The sequence below is a fragment of the Mus caroli genome, unplaced genomic scaffold (assembly GCF_978045245.1).
Source record: "Mus caroli unplaced genomic scaffold, Mus_caroli_1 scaffold_4, whole genome shotgun sequence".
NCBI lineage: Eukaryota > Metazoa > Chordata > Mammalia > Rodentia > Muridae > Mus > Mus caroli.
The window spans coordinates 22909676-22931763 of NW_028227259.1; the positions used below are offsets into that span (position 1 = coordinate 22909676).

At 50.6% G+C, this 22088-nt stretch overlaps 1 protein-coding gene across 1 annotated transcript in view; it reads right to left on the minus strand.

Moving 5' to 3' along the window:
* The window catches only part of Smarcd3 (SWI/SNF related BAF chromatin remodeling complex subunit D3), a 30198-nt gene extending 14259 nt beyond the window's left edge, over positions 1–15939 (minus strand). The window contains exon 1 of the mRNA XM_021164009.3: positions 15806–15939. The gene's annotated coding sequence lies outside the window, so the exon portion shown is untranslated. The remainder of the gene's footprint in view (positions 1–15805) is intronic.
* Between the last annotated feature and the right edge of the window lie 6149 nt (positions 15940–22088).

The window sequence follows — 22088 nt, forward strand, 5'->3', positions numbered from 1 at the left end:
GGGTACACAAAGCTGCATGCTTTCTCTCTCCTCTCTCTTCTAGAGCTCAGAGCCCTTTGGTGCAGCAGCCCATCAGTCTCACAGTAGCCTCTGAGGCCTCCCTCTGCCAGCCTCATGGGTCTGATGCTCTAAGGCGAGTCTACCACACCATATATCCCAGACTTCCTGCTTGCTATGTCTGCAGATGTTGGTGGAGTCTTCAGTGTTTGTTGCTAGGAAGCCCCAAGGTTTTCTGGAGGGTTGCTCATGTCCCTTTGTCTAACACTGTGTGTCCCTAGGAATGCCCCGTCCTCCCTGGGAGAAACAGCTGTCCTCATCTCTGGACAGAATGCTGTCTGGTGTCCCACTCTCCCCCCAGTGAACTCTGGGAATGCAAGGAAGGCACAGATTGATGAACTGAGCCAGGGCCTCATGTGCGTTAAACACGCCACACCCAGGTCAACTTTATTCCGTATTTATTGACTTTTGACCTTTCTTGATCTACCCCTTGACTATCTTCCCTCCCATCAATGATCCATCTCTACTGAACCCTTCTTGCTAGCACACATGGTATTGTTTCCCCATCTGCAAAGGACTCTGCTCACCCCATTTCTCCCAGTTGTGAAAAGACTTCTCAGGAGTATATCCACATTTGCTATCTTCACTTGTCTTGAACTCAAATTCCAGTGGCTCCACACCCCACTGAGAGTGTCCCATCAGGAACACCCTGGTCTCCACACTGTCCAATACTACCATTGAATTCCAGGCCTTGTATTACTTAGCAGACTATACAATGTTTGACCAAGGAAACTGCTTCCTTCTCTGCTGTCCTCCTGCCTCCTGGATGCCCCTCCTTATCTGTCCTGCTCTTCATGTTCCCTCTCCATATTGAAGCACCTCGAAAGGGTCCAGCTCCCGTGGTCCTCCATTAGGTCTCGCCCACGGGTACCACAGCCTTCTGGAGGCCTGCTCCCACCGGTACCGTGTGTCGGCCTCTGAAGATTTCCCATAACCCAGGCATTTCTCCCAGGCTTCAGACTCCCCTCTAATTGTTGGCTTAGCATTTCCATTCAGATCTTTAACAGACTGCTCAAATTTAATCCCATGGTTCTACCTCATTCTCTGCTCTTTCCATCTTCCAATGGCCCAGGTCCCCATTTTCGGAGCCACACTAAATAAAACCTTACCTTTCTCTCATACCCACATCCAACCTGAAGAAATATTCCCCTGGCTCTGGATCCAGAATCCAACCATTTCCCCTTTCTGCTCCTATCCTCTGGGTCAGCACCACCAGTGCTAAGTGGTCAGCTTCCCAGCCTGCTCCAGACACTGCAATCTGAGTGCACTCAACATTGCAAACTGCTTTTGTGCTTGCATGCACGCATAGGAAGGATGCAAAACAGGGAGATTCCGGCTTTCCTGCACCTGCAGAGGCTTTACTTGTTCAGTTTGACGATGTTCAGGAATAAGACCAGGCTGTCACCCATCGGGGAAAACCACTATTGATTTAGAAACAGGCTGGGTGGTGGCACACACCTATAATCCCAGCACTGTGGAAGCAGAGGCAGAGGAACTCTGTGAGTTCTGGTCTACAGAGTGAGTTCTGGAATAGACAGGGCTATAAAACCCTGTCTCAAAAGCAAAAGCAAAACAAAACAAAACAAAACAAAACAAAACAAAACAAAACAAAACAAACAAAAAGGGTGGTGTGAGTGGGGGATGGTTTTTGTGAATGCTTGAGCTCTGCCCCCAGGCTCTGCCTTTGCTCTGGCTTCCTGATCTTCCCTTGCTTGGGCTGCTCATGGCCTCTTACGGATCTCTTCCAGCCTCACCTCACCTTGCTCCTTATTCTACTCGGGAGCCGCTGCTTGCAGGTCTCACACCCCTGAAGATCTGTTCCCACCCAGACCCAGTCTGTCTCCCTACTGAGAACTGTAGGCTGGGCAGGGAGGTGCAAAGCTTGGACCTCAGCACTGGGGAGGCAGGGGCAGGGGCACGGGCATGGGCACAGGCAGGCTGACTTATACAAGTTTCTGGCCAGCCTGGTCTACACAGCCAGTTCCAGGCCAGCTGCAGCTGAAAGGGAGGCCCTGTCTCATATAAATAAGACAAATATAGAGAGATAATTCAAGGGGCCTGAGTGAGGGCCTCCAAGCTGTAAGTTCAATCCTCAGAGCACACATGGTGAAGGGCAAACAAGCACTGGCTGGGGTGAGCTATCCTCAGACTTGTGCACTGTGGCCCATGTACACTTCTGTCCATTATAAGTAAATACATTAATTAATTAATTAATTAATTAATTAATTAATTAAAAGAAACCTGCATCTTCTTTCTTCCCTCCATGTTTCGTCTTGCTTTTGCCCTGCTCAGTTTCCCCAACTCTCCTAGTCTATATAACCCCCCTCCTGTGTTAACAGTCTCTCTCCACCACTCCCCCACCCCCTACCCATTTAGGGTACAGGCTCCCAGAAGGTAAGCCTTTTATCAGTCTTCTTTGCTGATACCTCTCAAGTATCTTGGGCTTCACAGAGTCTGCAATCAATCAACGTTGTTGATGAGGATACCTAAGTCAGACAGCTTGGGATCTGCAGTTTGCTTCTTTCCATGCTGGGTGAGGCTGCTATTGGAACCAGTGTTATCTCGGTGATAACCACACGGCTTCATTTGCACAGGACTTCTTACTGTTGACCAAACACTTTCACACACATGGACCTGCCTTCTCCTTACAGATACCTCAGGCGCCTGTCTGCAGGAGAGGGTTTCTAATCTAAAGATAAAGAGAATGGTGTTCTCAGAAGCCAGGTGACTTGCCAAAGTCGCTGCGCTGTTACCGGGGCTGCATGCCAGATCTCCTGATATGGATGGAGGTCCTTGGGTTTCCCCTTCATCTCAAGCTACTGCCCCAGAATCTCCTGTGGAAGGCACACTTGTCCGAAGTTGCAGAGAAAGAGGCATTGCCCCCTTTCCACACATCTGCTTTGTTAATGAAGGACATCACAGAGCCGGGGAGATAGGAAGACAGCTAGAATAAAGACCTGGGGTCCTATCCCCAGAACATGCATACAAATCTGGGCCCAGTGAAGGGCCTCCGTAACCCCAGCATGTGGGAAGCAGAGGTGGACAGATCCCTCGAGCTAGCTGGCCAGCTAGTCTAGGCAATCAGTGAGCCTCAGGTTCATACAGAGACTCTGCCTCAAAAATAAAGTGGAGCCCAGCAGAGAAAGACACCTAATGCCAACCTCTGCCTCCATACTTGCATAAACAATGGGTTCAGCCACTCACATAGACAGACCACATCCACAAACATACATGTACACCATACATAGACATGCAAACACCACATGTACACATACACACACACACACCAAGAGAGACAGAGACAGAGGCAGAGAGAGAGAGAGAGAGACAGACAGACAGACAGACAGACACAGAGAGAGAATCAGGACTCCTGTAAGTCTGTCTTTAAGCTGATTTACCTTTGATTATCTTTTAAACACCTCACCCCAAACTCAAGCACATTGTTTCAAACATTGGAAATATAAATCTTCAAAGAGTTACCACCAAGTTGGCTAAGGTAAAGAAATAGCAATGCACTCATGGTGGTCTCCTTAGCTCCTGTGTAAAAAATCTTGGTTAAATTTGTAACAAGTTCCTATGGCTCTATCTGGATTACAGCTGGACACGTGTGTGCATCTGTGTAACATGAGGAAGCATGTACATGAGGAGTCATGCTCACACATCTCTGCTGTGCACCAGAAGGGCACGCCACCTCATCCTGCCTTTCCAGCATTACCTGGGAAACATAAGCTTGGGGAACTCAGAGGCCCTACCCTAGCCCTCAGGAAGTGATGTGTATAGCAAGATGCTGGTTATACAGAACACACTACGGGGGCTGGAGAGATGCTCAGCGGGTAAGAGCACTAACTGCTCTTCTGAAGGTCCTGAGTTCAAATCCCAGCAACTATATGTTGGCTCACAACCACCTGTAATGTGATCTGACATCCTCTTCTGGTGTGTCTGAAGACAGTTACAGTGTACTTACATATAATAATTAAAAAAAAAAAAAAGAACACACTACAGATCTCTGTCTTCCTCCCTCCCCAAGTGTGTGTTTCTGTGTGTGGTGTGTGGATATATTCACATGTATATGCAGGTGTGCATGCGTATGGAGGTCAGAAGCTGTCTATCTTGACTTTCTGTGTTTATTAATCGCCTGGGGCTTGCTGCCCATCCTAAGCTGACTAGCATGCCCTAAGATGGACCTATATCTCTGCCTCTCCAGCACAGGGGCTGCAGTGTGTGCTAGGATGTCCCAGCTTTTTACATGAGTTGGGGATCAATCTGAGGTCCTCATACCTGCATGGTAAGCACTTTATCAAATAAGCTATCCTCAGGGGCTATGTGGTGTGTCCATGACCAAGGACCTCATGGTCAACACTGGGTTCTGCATCTCCTTATATTGGGAGCAGGAAGCAACAGGCCTTGCTCCTAGAACTGGTCTGTGCCTTGGCCACTCTGACCTGTTAATCAACTGTCTTGGATCAGGGCTTTGACAACTTGGCTTTGCTTCCCTGCCTTGTCCTGTGTTCCTCTATGTTCCTAACTCATGGTCCTGAGTGAATCTCTGCAGACACCATGGTGTGATGTTCTAAACTGAAGCTATAGAACATGTTTTCTCAGTTTTGGCACCATGGGCATTTGGGGCAGGGTGCCAAGCACAGCCTCTTTAACACTTCCTGCTCCAGAGCGACTGACTGTGGTGGCTACTCTGTATACTGCTGGACATTTGAAGCATCCCTGGTCTCCAGTATCTTCTACTAGACTCTTGCTCCAGTGTTATACTGGAGACAATTCCCAGCCAGCCACCGTCCCTTGCTTCTGGGAGGAGGGGCTGCCTCTGGGCTCTGCAGTCCTGTCCTGGGGTCACACCTGGCTCAGTACCAAGTTCTTTGACACCTCTAAGGCTTATTTTCCTTGTCTGCAGTCCAGGAAGCCAAGCCTTGGCTCACAGTGGCTATGAGGTTACAGTGTGGGCCAACTCTATACCTGATGCATAGCTCCTTTCCCAGTTCCCCAGTGCTACTGGCTACCTGGGTTGCCTCCACCTCATAGTGCAGGCCCAACTGATGCCTCTGCTAGTGCACAGTGGCAGGGCCCTCAGGGCCCTTCAGCTGTTGAGGAGGTGAGGAGGATGGGAGCACTGCACAAATGCCCTGGAGGGAGCACGTGAGAGACTGGCTAGGGCTCCTAGAAAATAGCCGGGCAATTACTCAGACTGACTAATTATGCTAGGCTCTGGGATCCCTGGGGAGTTTGGACTCTTCCCAAATCATTGGACGCATTCCAGCGGAGAACAGGCTAGTGCTACAGTGCCACAGTGTGCAGATAGGTCACAACACGGGAAACCAGTGGGAGAGGAGAGGAGTGCTCAGGAGCCACACAGGAGTGTCTGTCCTGAGCATGAACCTCAGACAAAGCCATGAGAACAATTCTTCAAGACGTGAGTTGGAGCTGATGGCAGAGGCATCTAGCCCATGGAACCAGTGCCCCCTGTCTGTACACCGTGAGCAAGTGTCCACACTGTGAGAAGAGCACCCCCATTCCCTTGGAAACCCTATAGTCCTTGAGTGGACCAGATGGGTGGGGGTTGCTGAGTGCCAGGAGCCTGGGCAGCTCTGCAGAGGTACAGGGGTGCCATACCAAGACAGGTGAGGTACAGAAGCCACCGTGGGTCATCTGTGCAGAGCCGTGAGCTAGAGGTGAAGTAAGCGTGGGCAGCAGAGTGCCATGGCTCTGGGCGCAGAGACTGGTGCCCTTCCTTTGGGAGAGGCACCTTAGGGCTCAGGCGTTACCTTACTGAGGGTTTTATACTAATGGCAGATGGAACCTGACGGCAGGTGTCCAGAGAGCCCGTTCAAGACTAACCCAGGAAGAACTGCAGCTGTGGCAAGGCTTCTGCAGTGGCAAGGCTTCTGCAGAGGCAGGATGGAGCTGCCTCTAGTTTGTTTTCCTTTGTTACAGGGAACCCAGGCAGGCACAGAAACCTCCATGTAGCTGCAGATAATCTTGAACTTCAGATTTTCCTTATCCACCTCCCGAATGCTGGGACATAGGTGTGTGCCATCAAGCCTGTTCTAAGGTGTGTGCCTGTTCTATAGGTGTGTGCCTGTTCTATAGGTGTGTGCCTGTTCTATGGGTGTGTGCCTGTTCTATGGGTGTGTGCCTGTTCTATGGGTGTGTGCCTGTTCTATAGGTGTGTGCCTGTTCTATGGGTGTGTGCCTGTTCTATAGGTGTGTGCCTGTTCTATGGGTGTGTGCCTGTTCTATGGGCGTGTGCCTGTTCTATAGGTGTGTGCCTGTTCTATGGGTGTGTGCCTGTTCTATGGGTGTGTGCCTGTTCTATGGGTGTGTGCCTGTTCTATAGGTGTGTGCCTGTTCTATGGGTGTGTGCCTGTTCTATAGGTGTGTGCCTGTTCTATGGGTGTGTGCCTGTTCTATGGGCGTGTGCCTGTTCTATAGGTGTGTGCCTGTTCTATGGGTGTGTGCCTGTTCTATGGGTGTTTGCCTGTTCTATGGGTGTGTGCCTGTTCTATAGGTGTGTGCCTGTTCTATGGGTGTGTGCCTGTTCTATAGGTGTGTGCCATCAAGCCTGGTCTAAGCAGTGTTGGCAGCTGAATCTGGGGCTTTGTTCCTGCAAGTGCCTGAGTTATCTATCGGCCTCCTCTATCCCCCATCTGTGTTGTATGTAGCCTTAGGCTATGGGCAAACAGGAATGGAAGGAGTGAAAATGTCCCCAAATATTCAGTTAACAAGCAAACAAACTCAGGGGGTAGAGGCAAGAGAATCAGATGTACAAAGCTAACCTCACCTACACAACAAGTTCTATGCTGAGGGTACATGAGACCCTGTTTCATAAAAGAAAATAATAAAATCAAATAGCCAAGGGCAGGGTCTGATGCTTCAAATCAAGGCTGAGGATAAACCTGCAATTCCTAACCTGAGTAAGAGCAAAACACAGGAGGCTGTATACCCACATCCACACAGACCTGTACCCCGCATTCACACAGGCCTGTACCCCAAATATACATAGGCCTGTACCCTGAAACACATAGACCTGTACCCCGCATGCACACAGACCTGAACCCTGGATCCACACAGACCTGTACCCCAAATCCACACAGGCCTCTACCCTGCATCCACACAGGCCTGTACCCTGCATCCATACAGGCCTGTACCCCAAATCCACACAGACCTACACCCCACATCCACACAGGCCTGTACCCCACATCCACAAAGATCTGTATCCCGCATTCACACAGAACTATACCCCTCATTCACACAGGCCTGTACCCTGAATCCACACAGTCCTGTACCCCACATCCACACAGGCCTGTACCCCGCATCCACAATGCCTGTACCCCACATGCACTCAGACCTGTACCCCGCATCCACACAGACCTGTACCCTGCATTCACACAGGCATGTTCCCTGCATTCACAGACCTGTACCCTGCATTCACACAGGCATGTTCCCGCATTCACAGACCTGTACCCTGCATCCACACAGGCCTGTTCCCCGCATTCACACAGGCATGTTCCCGCATCCACACAGGCCTGTACCCCGCATCCACACAGACCTGTACCCCGCATCCACACAGGCCTGTTCCCCACATCCACACAGGCCTGTACCCTAAATCCACACAGGCCTGTACCCCGCATCCACACAGACCTGTTCCCCGCATTCACACAGGCATGTTCCCGCATTCACAGACCTGTAGCCCGCATTCACACAGACATGTACCCTGCATCCACACAGGCCTGTACCCCACATCCACACAGGCCTGTAGCCCTCATTCACACATGCATGTACCCCATATCCACAAAGGCCTATACCCCTCATTCACACAGGCATGTACGCCACATCTGCACAGGCCCCACCTATCCCTGCTGCAGTGGCCTCTGCAGCAGCTTACCAACATGCCACACAGCCATGAAGCCCTTATCTGCTTCCAGAGTTCTACCTGCAGGAAAGTCCAGTGGCCCCTCCCCTCTAGCGCCATTCTGCTCAAGCTGGCCAGAAATCTCAGCCGAGCACTGGGGCCCAGTATTGTCCATGTTTTTCTGTTGTTACTAATGATGTCCTCCCTTCCACCCTCATACCCACTACTGGATAAGGTTGGGGTTCTGTCTCTCCCTGATCCTCTAAGCCCATCTGTATCGTAGGCTCTCCAACTTGTGTCATGTACCGTAGCCAGATCAATACTTTAAATGGTGAGACTAGGGACACAGTGTGTCCTTTTTAAGAAATGAAGGTGGCCACTATCACACTAACAGAATCCAAACCCCTTGACCAGCTCTCAAACTCATTGAGTCCCTGCCACCTCCAGGCTTTTTGCACATGTGGACTGGAAGTCAAGCTCCTGAAGACGGCATAGAGAGGAGCTGATGTCAGCTCCTGCCTCAAGGCAGTGCCCCAGAATGGTTCTGGCCACAAAGTCGAGTGCAGTAACACAAGTCCAAGGTGTGAGGGGTCTGCAATGAAGTCGCCAGGAAGCTGACAGCCTGGGCTGCAAATAGTGGGAGTTCCTAGGACACAAAGAAGCAGTCATCCCCTAAGTGGCCCTCAATGAGCCAACCCCATCAGCACCCGTGACAAGGAGGTGCTGTGAGTGAATGCTGACGAGCATGAAGCCATGTCTTTACTTCTGTTGGACGTGGCAGCATGGCTGGCTGCAGCAGCTGAGCTGGGGGCTCATCAGATGGAATAGCACTGAATGCCAGTGACTAGTGCCACATAAGGTTCTGCATGTCCCCACATGAGGAGGCCTGGAGCCAGGCAGCAGCCAGGCTCTCATCCCTCAGCATCTCAGTGACAGCAGTGTGCCCACTTGTCCCTCAAGGCCTTGCTTGCCAGAGGTCTGAGCCCCGGTCCCCTCCCCGAGGTACTTCGAGATCTTCTTTCTGACCAAAGGCACATCGCATCACTGAAGGCAGCTATCGCAATTCCCTCCCCTGTGTGGCTTGAATAGTGAACCCCTAACTCTGGCCATCTCCAGTACATCAGAATGTGAACTTAGACTCTGTAGAGTAACCATGGGGTCACAGGGAGGCCATGGTCCTCTGTGACTAGTGTGCTATAGAAGGGAAAACAGCTCAGGGCAACGTGAGGAGACACAGGGACAAGCTGGTGCGGGCCCAACTGCTGTGGTACTCTAGCTCACTCATATCGTCCTTTGGTGTTCCTCTGGCGGGCTCCTGAGACACACTGCCAGTCTATCTGTGACCCTGATCTGGAACCTGAGCATGGTGTCTGTTCTCTGGAAGGCTTTGGATGTGACACCTCAGACACGTGTGTCCCAGTAGTACATCCCCTGTCAGCACCTCAGCGCGGGGACGGAATCTGAGCATTCCACAAAAGTGCCATCTTGAAAATGGGTATGCTACCTCCTTGCCTGGGTCACTGTGGTTAGCACAGGAGTAATGAGATGACATAGGAACACAGCCTTCGGGTCACAGGCCCCCTCCCCTGGAACAGCTTTTCACGAGTGGAACGCATGCCCCCACTATCCTCACATGCCTTGAAACCTCCACACCCTCTCTCCTCGCACTGTGCTTAAACAAACCTCACGCTGCAGAGCCGTCCCTCGGACTCGGAAGTGGGTACTTGGGTAATTCCTGCCAATATGTATCTTAGGAGAATTAGCTCATTACTCAACTGGCTGGGAGTCTCTGGATTCCAACACCAAACACAGCTACCATCTCTAGCTGTGTGGCATTCAGACGTCTGGGGAGTGCAGCGACCAGCCTTCGTTCAAATCATTGCTCATATAAGTCTTTACACTTGGTATTGAAAAGGGATGGAAGTTGAAGAAAACCTCTGTACAGATGTCTCTGTGCCCAACAGGGTATGTTCTCACACACATATTTTTTAATATATACATGGGATTCTCACAGAGTCGTATTTTGTAGTCCAGGCTAACCTTGAACTCTTTCTTTTTCTTTCTTTCTTTTTTCCTTATTGACAGGATTTCCCTGTACAGCCCTAGCTATGTACTATACTAGCCCTATACTATAAACACGAGTTAGCCTTGCACTAACAGAGATCTATATGCCACCATAGAATTATAGGTGTGTGCCACCATGCCCAGCTGATCTTAATTCTTAGCAAACATATTTGACAATAGTAACATCCAGCCAGTATCATGTTAGGGTCCTGTCTCAGCTCTGGTAGGACTACTTATGCCACTGTATCCAGCAAAGGGCACAGAGCAGGCCCACTGCCCCACTTCCCTGATGAGGGACAAGATTACACAGCCACAAGATTACACCACCACATTCACCCAGCCCTCCTATGTATCATAGCTACATTGAGACATGCTGCAACCACCTCCAAATAAACACGCACAACTGGATGGGCTTAGCCTCTGAGATGGCTGATTCGGCGTCTGTGCTGAGGGAGAGAAGAGGGGTGGCAGGGCGAAGTGGGGTTCAGTGTTGCTCTGGCCAAACAATGTCTTTTCAAAAAATATTTATTTATTTTTGTATATGTGTGTGTATGTATACATGCATGTGCGTCTGTGCATGTCTGTGTGGATGCATGAGCATATGTGTGCGGGTGTGTACACAGTGATCAGAGGAGAACAGCCAGCATCCTCCCTTGAAGCAAGAGCTCTCTCTGAACCTGGGACTCCATTTTTCTTGGCTAGGCTGGAAGCTAGAGAGCGCCACTGATCCATCCTCAGAGCTGCGGTTGCAGGCATTCCTGGGATGCCTGGCTTGTTCTGAGGACTGGGGTGTGAACTGGTCCTCATGACAGAGCATCACCTGCTGAGCCATCTCTCCAGCCCTCACACCAGGTCTAAAAACTTGAATTTGCTGTCATCCCTAAAAGTTGGGTGATTTCGTGGGGGAGGTTAAATTTCTAGAGTCTCTTAGAAATTTAGTAACCTGGTGACTGAAGTCAATGAGTCCATATGAAAGTAACCAGAGGGAGCTAAGGAAAGGCTGTCCCTTTCAGAGAGGCCACTCCTCAAGAGACACTCCATAATGCCTCCCATTCCTTATTTTAGAGGCTGCCACCCACATGCCCCTAGGGGCCCAGCCATGGTTATAAGACAGTGGCAAGGGCTCTGTGTGAGACTGTAAAACTTTTGACCTTGAGCCTCAATTCTGGATATAAAAGAGGAAAGGCTGGGAAGGAGTGGGGGCATACAAAGGGTGGCTGTCTGTCCTCTTGAGGACCAGCAGGGTATGGGCACAGCATGACTCTGAGAGCCGGATGTTTCAGAGACACCCCAGTTGGGACTCTTGCCCTAGCCGCTGGGACAATTACTTAGATTTCTGAGCCTCAGTACGATCATCTTAAAAGTGATGACCATTCTAGCCACATTGACACCACAGTGTTCCGAGGCTCAATTAACCAGAAAACATTTTTAAAACAATCAAGAAAGTCCAGCAACATTGGCTGCTGTTGTCCACCCACCTGCTGCGCTCCACTTCTTGTGGTGCCTAAGGGCTCTGCTCCCAGGTCTGAGAGCTACCCAGGAAGCAGGCAGATGCTGGAGTGTCTCAAAAGCTGGGCCACTGCCCACTGAAGGGGCCGCTTTCAAACATGCACAGAGTTTTGGGTTCAAACCCGAGAACTACATAAGACATGGCTGTAATGCCAGCATTTGGGAGGTGGCCAGAAGTTCAAGGCCCCTCTCAGATACACATCAAGTTGAGGCCAGCCTAGACTAAGCACTTTCTTCTGAATTAAGAGGCCTCGTAGGGCAGTTGTAAAGAGAGGAAACTGAGTCAAGAGAGGACCAAAAAAAACCCCACAGTGATGTTCTGGGAGAGGTTAGAAGTGAAACTGGGCGCTGGGATGTGACTTGTCTGTGGTATACGATTCATAGGACCACAAACACGACAAATTAAAACTTTATGAAAGGCAAGAGAGACGCCCCTCCAACATGCAGATTCAACAGAATGAAAGGTGTTGGCTATAAAGACAGAATACACTAAGATCAAGCCTTACGGGAGTTCGGAGTACAGCAAAGGCTGGACAACCATGCTGACCAATGATGCAATGTGGACACTCTGAGCAGGGACTGCGACCTTACAGGTGGCACCTGTGGAGGACGAGGCTACAGCATCGTTCCCAGCTTAGCTTTGTGCAGTGTCTTGCACTCGCAGGCAACGAGGCCCTGAAGAAGAAAGGCTTTGTGTCCAATTTTGCAAACAAGACGCTTGCATTTGGAGAACTGATGTCCCTGTGTGAGTGTGCATCTTTAACCTACTAAGTAGTCCACGCTATCCTTGAACTTAAGACAATCCCTCTGCCTCAGCATCCTGAGGATGGGATTGCAGGTATGCAAGCATCATGATGTCCAGCTCAGGAGGCAGCACTCACCATCTGCCACAAGTCTGTCCAGCCTGCAGGGGAGCCTCTCCAGAAAGGTAGAGCTAATTGTTCCTCAAAAGAGGAACAGGATGTGTAGGAGAGCCCTATGGAAAGGATGGGAGCAGAAAAGCTCTACGGTCTGCAACCCTGAGGTCCAGGCCAGAGTCAGAGGCCGGGAAAGTCTCTACTCCATAGCAATACTTGAACATGGAATGAGTCTGACTGTGGAGCTGCGTGAGGCAGACTCCTGTGCGTATCAGACACACAGTCACACACATCAACATGATGGCTAGTTCTTGAAAAAAGTAATCTCTTTACTAGTTTCTCTAAATTTTAAAAATAATAGATTTGATTTTAATGTATACAAGGTTTTTTTGTTTGGTTGGTTGGTTTTTTTTGTTTTTTTTCGTTTTCCAAGACAGGGGTTCTCTGTATAGCCCTGGCTGTCCTGGAACTCGCTCTGCTGTAGACCAGGCTGGCCTCGAACTCAGAAATCTGCCTGTCTCTGCCTCCCAAGTGCTGGGATTAAAGGCATGCGCCACCACTGCCCGGCTTGTTTTGTTTTGTTTTGTTCGCTTGTTTTGCCTGCCTGCAGCACCACAGTACGAGCACCACATTTAGGCCTGGTGCAGGTGGAGGTCAGAAGAAGGCAGGAGAGCTCTTGGAGCTGGAATCACAGAACCAAACTGGGGTCTTCAGCAAAAACCAACAAGTGCTCTGCAGAGCCTCTGAGTCATTTCTCCAGCTCTGAGGGACTCTAAATTTTATCTTCAGGTTAAGCATGCTGCATAAAGATCTGTCTGGCCAGTCAGCATGACACAGCTCACACCCCAGTCGTGGGACACTGTTGGGACACTGCTGAAGACTTCGCTCAGTTCTATCGCACTGTATTCTTTATATAACTCACAAGAGACAGGCTGAAATAGCAGGAGTTTGATCAAGCAGTTGGGTTTTAGCTTAAGGAAGGGGAAATCTGGATGCAGGAATCACAGAACCACGGAGTTTACTCTCACACTAGCCTCGCCCAGGGCTACAACACATTTCCCTTCCCCATCTACCCTAGGTACCAATTTTCCCTGCATCATTGACTCTGCAAGGCCGCCAAGCCCTTTCTGGAACATGGTGGAAAGTACGCCTGCCTGCGGCACCTTCTCTCGAATCCTCTGCCCTCCCTGAGCACGCTGTTCCTCCCTCCAGGCCCCAGAGTGTTCTGTAGTCTAGAGAAACGGTGCAAATGGGAGTCGATCCAAGTTTGTAAATTCCAGTAAAGGCATGTGCGGAGCCATGCTTGGGAGGCACATTCTCAAATTGCCTAGAAGTAAGCTTAGGTCACGAGGAAACTGGTTTCACAGCTGGGGAAAAAGGGAGCAGAGTGTGTGTAGCATGGCTTAAGGGAACAGCAGCTCTCCCACCAAGTCTCCTGTGAGTTTCCCAGGTTTCCCACACACCTCACCATCAAAGGATACTGGGGACAAGAGCCACATTCTTAGGAGATGTCTCTAGGCTAAGTGTCCACCAGCAGCAGGCAAACGGGGGCCTCAGGTTGGTCCTGTGTCTGTTCCAGAGGCTTAGAAACCTACCAAAGCCCAGGGTACTTCACTCACCCACCTCCCAGAAGCAAAGCCACCTCCCAGTGACACCTTCAACTCACTAACACTCCCAAGGGCACACTGAGTCCTTGGGGCCAGCAGCCTGCAGCGGCTGCATACCCAGCTACACTGAACAGGCTACCATTAAGCCACAGAAGGGCCCGTGCGCATCCAAATGCCTGTACACGTGCCCTGGCCAGCAAAATCATGAGGGCTGACTTCTTGCTTGTGTGATTCTCAAATCGAAAACCAAACAAGCCCTCTACTTTGCCACCCCAAACAGTGAAGGCAGGTGTGCTGGGGTTCCTGGCTTCCCAGGAGCCATCTAGTGACCCAGGCCACGCTGGGACCAGTTATTACTGTCCCAAACCCCACTCCTCTCAGGTTTTCTTTCTCCCCCGCACTGCCCAGCCTTACAGTGAGATAATGTCCTTCAGGGACCCACCTGTGGCTACTGAAAGCATCAGGGGCTTAACTCAGTTTACCCTTAAAGGAGCCATTCTTACTGAACCTTAGCCCAGGACAGACAGCTTCTGTGTACCTACTGGAGACTGCACCATCCCCCACTTTCAGCCTCCTCTAACTAAAACCTTAGGATGTGGAGCCTGAGCCTGCTCCAGGACAAGCCTGCTGGATCCACCTGTTTGCCCATTTGCTTTGGGAATCTTCACTACAAAAGTCCCCACAGACTTAGGACGAGGTCTCCTTGTCACCTGAGGTGCTGCGGTGAGAAAGGAAACGGGAGTCCTAACTTTTCCGAGACTCCCAGTATCGATGTGGGTCTGCCCTCACTGTGCTTGTTTCAAGAATATTGGTGGCAGGTGACTTGTTCACAGTCACCATGTGGCTCTAACACTCGGAGCCAAGCTTGTCTTACTCAGCTGACAAAGCCCTATACCATTTTTTTCCTAAGCTGGGCCCAGTTGTGTGTGTGTGTGTGTTGAAGGTGGAGGGAGAGTATTAGGGACAGGCCTGGGGTGACTTCTTGCCCTACTCTGAGGAAGTAGAGGCCAAGAGAGGCCTCACTGCCTACACATACCCCAAGCATCAGGCCTTCTGAAGCCCTGTCTTCTCAGACTGCCTTGAAGCTACATCTGTTCAGGGTCTCCTGATGCCCCCTCCTTAGAGGTCCACACCACCTATGGTACTTCTTTTAGCCCTTTGCCATATCCAGAAAGGTTCGTGAAAAGTGGCCTTCCTTTCCTAAGCCAGGTATGTCCCTCTGGACGAGGGGAAACTGGTGTAAGACTCCCCAAAGCCACCCTCCTCTTTTCCTAAAGGGAGTTCATCCGAGCTTGAAGCCTGCATGGCAGCAGAGGACGGCTGCCACAGCTCCCTCCATCATAAACAACCCCTGTCTGAGGCCTCTGAGGGGCTTTGCTCAGCCTGTCTGTCAAGGACCAGCAGATTCCTGTCAGGTAATGGGGATCCCTGGGTGAGAGGAAGCATTGGGGTTCCCGGGAGGCACGTGTGAATGGAGAGATGACATGCATCCAAGGGTCTGTGGATAGGGCAGATGCAGAGGAGATCAAATCAAATCGCATGAACTTGGTTTCAGATTAACTTGTTCCTAGACCAGAGGGGCTTTGCAAAGCAGGACCTAGGGACTCCTAGGGAGAGGCAGGGACACTTAGAAGAGGTAGTACAGATGTGGAGGAAGGTGCTAAATGGCAGATGTCATCAGGTTCAGGAGAGCGCCCCATGCTGGAAGAGATGCATGGAGACACTGTGTGGACGCTTGGGACCAGTGGGCAGACAGTTGGGGGCGGGGAGGAAAGCAAGGCCAGAGCCTACAGCTGGCAGGCTTTCGTCGAAGCTCCTGCTCCAAGGCTGGCAGGGAAGAAAGCACCTACCTGTACCACGGTGGTTGGGTGGGTGCTGAACACTTGGAGTCATAGATGGCAGGGTCCTGCAAGTGAGGAGTCATCCAGTGCCCACTTGGTGCCTGGGCCCAGAGCCTGCCACTCCTGTAGCACCAAGGGCCATGCTGAGGAGGATCTGAAAGGAGAGGGCTGTGGGAGGAGTGGCCTGGATCCTGAGCCCCAGGGCAGGCTCTCAAGGGCCTTGTGGGGAGGCTACATTCCAGGCCTCCTTTAAAGGCCCACAGGAGGTCTGAGGAAGAATATGGGAGATGGTACAGAAGGGACCAGCCCGATACAACCTGAAGCCAGGGAAACTCAAGGTGGGCACAGTATGTGCCTGACGCACATGGACGTGGCCCAGGACAGAGAACTTCTGCCAGGAGCTGAGACCCCAGGCACAGACCTGTTCCCAACAGATGAAGGCAGGTCATAGGGGTGTGAATGGGACTTTGAAGCTAGAAGAGACCTTCCGGCCAGGACTGTGCCTAGCGTTAAGGCAACCTGCTCCATGCAATCCTGTACTTACTGCCTTCTCCCCTCCCCACACAGCGGCCATTCCCTTCTGGGAAGAGTAGAGAGGCCTCAGACTTGGGGCAAGAGAATACAGATGGGGCGGGGGCAGGTTTGAGAGTGGACCAGGAACATGCAGAGCATACAGGTGGAAGATGGAGTGGGACCCAGGCTGAGGATGCTGAGGTGGGATGTGGGCCATGTGACAGAAGTGCCAAGGGGGATGAAGTAGAAATATAAAGTAGGGAAAAGACTGCAGTCCGAGGTTGAGGGTGGGAGTGTGCAGTCAGGGAGGACAGAGCGATAACTTGAATGGGAGAGGGCTGTCCAGGAAGGAGAGGAGCAAGTGGAGTCTGGGAAAGTGCCAGGCAGTGGGCAGGGAGGAAGGTGCCAGGTAGGGAAGGAGTGAGAGGTTGTCAGATAGGCCAAGTGGAAGAAGGCTGCCAGGAGGAGCAGGTGGGCAAAGTGCTAGGCATGAGGGAGGTGCCAGGCAGTGGGGAGGAGGGTGATGCCAGACAGGGAAGGGAAGGTGCCAGGCAGCTGGGTGCCAGACAAGGATGGGGGGAGGGGACGCAGGTGGAGGAAGCATAGGAAGGTACCAAGTAGAGGTGGGAAGAGAGAGTTTCAGGTAGGGATGAGGTGTCAGCCTGGATGGGAGTTGGCTAGAAGAGGGTAGGAGAAAGAGGTACTAACTGGGTCAGGGAGGATGCCAGGCAGAGGGAATGAAGAGAATCAAGAGCATGGGGAGCATGGGGAGAGATGCGAAGATGTCAGCAAGGGAGAAGGAGGATGACAGATAGGGAGGAGGGGACTGGCCAGGTAAAGGGAAGATGCCAAGCAAGGGAAAGCAGGGAAATGCCAGGTGGGTAGAGGAAGGGATGCCAGTCAAGGGGAGGAGGTATGACAGGTAAAGGGAAGGATGCCAGGAAGACGAAGGATCAAGGATGCCAGGCAGCGGGATGATCAAGGATGCCAGGTAGAGGGAGGAGGGATGCCAGGTAGGGGAGGAAGGATGCCAGGTAGAAGGAGGAAGGATGCCAGGCAGCAGGAAGAGGAATGCCAGGCAGAAAGAGGAAAAGGAATGCCAGCAGGAGGAGGAGGGATGCCAGGCAAGGGGAGGAGGGATGCCAGAGAGCAGAAGGAGGGATGCCAGGCATGGAAGAGAAGGGATGCCAGGCAGAGGGAGGAGGGGGATGCCAGCAGAGGCGAGGCAGCACTGCCAGCAGGGAAGGCGGGGGCGCTGGCGCAGCGCTGCTGGGCGGTGTGTTCGCCTAGGGCCGTGGGGGCCGCGCGGTGCGGGTCGCTCACCTGCTCCCTTGGGACCCCGGCCCCGGAGCGCGGCTGCCCGCCCTCGCTCCGAGCTCCGCTCGGCTTGGCGCCTGCGCTGCTGCAGCCTGGAGCGGGGGAGGAGCAGGGAGCGTCTGCAAAGAGCTAGGCACTTAATAATGAGTTAGGGATCGAAGCAAGAAGCATTGCCCCATCAGTCGGTGCGTGTTATCTTCAGCTCTGAGCCCTTGCCAGACCCAGACCCACCCGTGATGAACTTCAAGACTGTGTACAAGTATCTTTGAAAATGCACCTGCATGCCCATCTTCCACAAATCGCTGCAAGCATTCTGTGTCCACACAGCTCCACACTATGGGCATGTATACACACAGCTATGTGCTCGCACACAGCTATGTGCTCGCACACAGCAGGAGCCTTTTAAGTGCTGCAGATGTTACCTACCAAGGAAATGCTCTCCTCTAAGGTAGTGTTCCGGTGCGCACTATGAGAGGAAGGCTTTGACACGCTTGCAGCACTCAGGACCTAATTAAGATCTCTGGTGGAGCTTGGCTAGTCGACGCAGACATCAAGGTCTTTCACAATATAGGGTCAGCCAAATCTGGCTTTGGTCACCTGGTCTTCCTAGAGTCCCGCCTCCAAAAAAAACGAGATCCCAACTAGCAAAGTATCTGACACTCTTGACCTGCAGAGCAAATGAGTTCAAAGAGCTGAGCAAGGGCCAGCTTGTGTGGGAATAAACCAGTGAGGAGGGACCAGAGACTGAGCACAGAGAGTGAGCCTGCTGGACGCCTGGGAGCGGTGCTCCCCAAGGACATAGCAGACAGCAGGTTGCTGTGAAGAAGCTGAGGTCAAGGCCTTGCCCTGCTCACTTTTTCCTGCCACAGAGACCTGGCCACTCTGCTCACATGAAGGACACTTTGGAATCTAAGCCCTAAGCCCTGCCTGGTTCTGCCGCCCCCAGGATCTAGGGGTCTCCCAGGCATGGGCAGATCTTTCTCACACTTTCTTTTTTCCCTTTTACTGTCTTAAAACTTTATGAAAAGAAATAGAGAAAATAAAAATACATCATTTTTGGTTTTTTTTTTTTTTTTTTTTTTTGAGACAGGGTTTCTCTGTATACCCCTGGCTGTCCTGGAACTCACTCTGTAGACCAGGCTGGCCTCAAACTCAGAAATCTGCCTGCCTCTGCCTCCCAAGTGCTGGGATTAAAGGTGTGCGCCACCACCGCCTGGCAAAATATATCATTTTAAAAAAGATTACTTTTATTTGGAATTGTGTGAATGTATGTGGGTATGTTCATGTGTCAGCTGCCCGCAAAGGCAAAAAGGAGTCATATCCCCTAGAGCTGGAATTAACAACAGTCCTGGGGTCTTCTGTAAGAGCAGTCAATGGCTTACCGGTTGAGCCACCTCCCCCGCCCCTTTTTGAGAGAGGACATCATGTAGTCCAGCCTGGCCTCATTCTTGCTATGTAGCAGAGTATACTCTTGTGAACTCTTGATCTTCCTGCCTCTACCTGAGATCACAGCACGGGTACCCCATCCCTCTGACCCTTGTCTGCAGGCTGTGGCACCCCTCTTCTGTCCTCCTCAGAGCTGGTAGGGAAGCCACGCCAAGCACCCCAATCAGGGGTAAGTGACGGAAAGTGGATCTGGTTCTCAGGCACTTCTCAGTCAGTCAGCAGGGAACAATGGCAGAAAAGTCAGTGAGATTACCACGGTGCTTACAGTCCTGACTGTGCACTACTCTCCTGTCTCTCTGCCTCTGGACAGGGACTCTGTAATGGTACCAGGAGGCATGGCAGCCTGGCCTTCCTGACCACACCCAGTATCTGACAACAAATAAGACAAGACGTGGGTTCAGGAAATCAGGGCTAGCACCAGCCCCAGATACCTGAGCTGGGCGAGGAAGCTAAGAGGGACCAGGCTGGTGTTGGACTAGGCTACAGTGAGTGTAGACCCCAGAATGCTGCATTTATGGTAAGAATTTGAAAAGAATCTGAATCCCATCAGCACATAATAGATTATGTCCTGTCAGCAGAGTGACAGGCATAAATAGTGCCTGTAAGACAATCACTTAAGCCGGGCAGTGGTGGCGCAGGCCTTTAATCCCAGCACTTCGGAGGCAGAGGCAGGCAGGTTTCTGAGTTCAAGGCCAGCCTGATCTACAGAGTGAGTTCCAGGACAGCCAGGGGTATACAGAGAAACCCTGTCTCAAACAAAACAAAACAAAACAAAAAAACAACAACAAAAAAACCCTAAGTCAATCACTTAATGTTTTCTAAGGACATTTCAATAAGAAGATATATATTGATCTAGAAGAGTCTCAGATACAAGTCGGGGGGAGCAATAGGTACAGGACAGTGTGTAAAGAGTACCAATGTCTGTGAGTGTGGGCATGTGCAAGCATGTGCTGTGTGTGCAAGCACACATATGACTTGTGTGCTTGTGTATGTCACATACAGTCTATACATATGCAAAGCACTCCTCCAGAAAAGTGAAAAGAGCAGGCCACAGCTTGTCACTTTTTTCCTTTTTACATTTATTTATTTATTTATCTCTCCGTATGTGTGTGTGTATGTGTGTGTATGCACTCACATGTTTGCCTCCATGCCATGATACGTATCTAGATAGAGGTTGTTGAAAAAATGTCTATGAATCAGTTTCTCTCCTACAGTGTTGGGAACAGGGCTCCACTTCAATTCATCAGGCTAGGTAGCAGGGACCTTTACCCTCTGAGTGATAGCACTCCCTTCCTTCCTTCCTTCCTTCCTTCCTTCCTTCCTTCCTTCCTTCCTTCCTCCCTTCCTTCTGAAACAGGGTCCAATGTAGCCTAGGAGGAATTGGAGTTGCTATGTAACAGAAGATAACCTTGAACTCCTAATCCACCTGCCTCTATCTCCTGAGTGCTGGGATCATAGGCATACTTCTCCACAACTGTTTGTTTGTTTGTTTGGTTGGTTGGTTGGTTTGCCATACTAGGGAACAAACCCAGGGTCTCACACTCTTTCAGTGAGGCAATCCCCAGCCTCGAGTTCTCACTAGCAGTTCCACAAGCTTTGACAAATGTGTAATGATATGCACCCATCTCTCTGGTGCCCTATGGAATATCTCCACTTGCCTGAAGGCCCCACCCCCACCCCCACCCCATTCCACATATTCATCCCTCTCTCCCACTCCCAAGACCCTGGCAACTGCTAATCTTTTAATTTTCCATAAGCCAATCCAACACTCTAGCACAGTACACTCCTGGGCTCTTTCAGGTCACAATGCACGCATCAATTTTACTATTTATTTACTTATTTATTTATTTAAGCTTGGATTAAGATTCTATTGCATATATCTACCTCTATTTGCTTACGTTCCTGTATACCATCAAGTCAGCTCACAAGTCCTGGCTGACCACGAACATCCCCCCTGCAGGCATCCAGACTCACCAGGCTCTCCTGTGGCCTCTGACATGATCCCATCTTAAGGACGCCTTGTTATCATCTGGGAAGAGCCTCCTCCTCCCTTCTGTTTATTCAATAAAAGAGTGTGGTGTCCTTATTAGTAAGGCCATTGTTGAGAGTCAGGCAATAAAGCACACTGAGAACAAAATGAACCGAAATGTTTCTGCCCACGTAGAACTTATCAGATGAGAGGGATGGGTAAGAGGCAAGAAAAATATGCGACTTGTCCACCTTAGCCATGCGAGACTGGTTCAGCACACAAAGTTCAATTCAGCGGTAGAGATAAGTTAACCAAAACTACACTACTGGGGCTGGAGAGATGGCTCAGTGGGTAAGAGCACCTGACTGCTCTTCCGAAGGTCCTGAGTTCAAATCCCAGCAACCACATGGTGGCTCACAACCATCCGTAATGAGATCTGATGCCCTTTCCTGGTGCATCTGAAGACAGCTACAGTGTACTTAGATATAATAAATAAATAAATAAATAAATAAATAAATAAATAAATAAATAAATACTACACTACTTTGTAAGCTAACTTTAATATAATAATAATAATAATAAAAGTCAGGTGTGGTGGTGTATGCCTTAATCCCAGCAGTCAGGAAGCAGAGGCAGATGAATCTCTGAGTTTGAGGTCAGCCTGGTCTATAGAGAAAGTTCTTTCCAGTATGACCAGAGTTATGCAAAAACAAACAAATATCCTGTCTTAAAAAAATATCACACACACACACACACACACACTGTTAGACACTGTGGAAGCCAGCCAGCAGGAAGAATGTTTTCAGGTTGGTTATAGCTTGATTTCTCTATGTCCTGCACCTGCATCTAAATGTATAGTATCCTCAGAAATAGTGTCTTGCTGGGCGTTGGTGGCACACACCTTTAATCCCAGCACTCGGGAGGCAGAGGCAGGCGGATTTCTGAGTTCGAGGTCAGCCTGGTCTACAGAGTGAGTTCCAGGTCAGCCAAGGGCTACACAGAAAAACCCTGTCTCAAAAAAAAACAAAAAAAAAAAAAACAAAAACA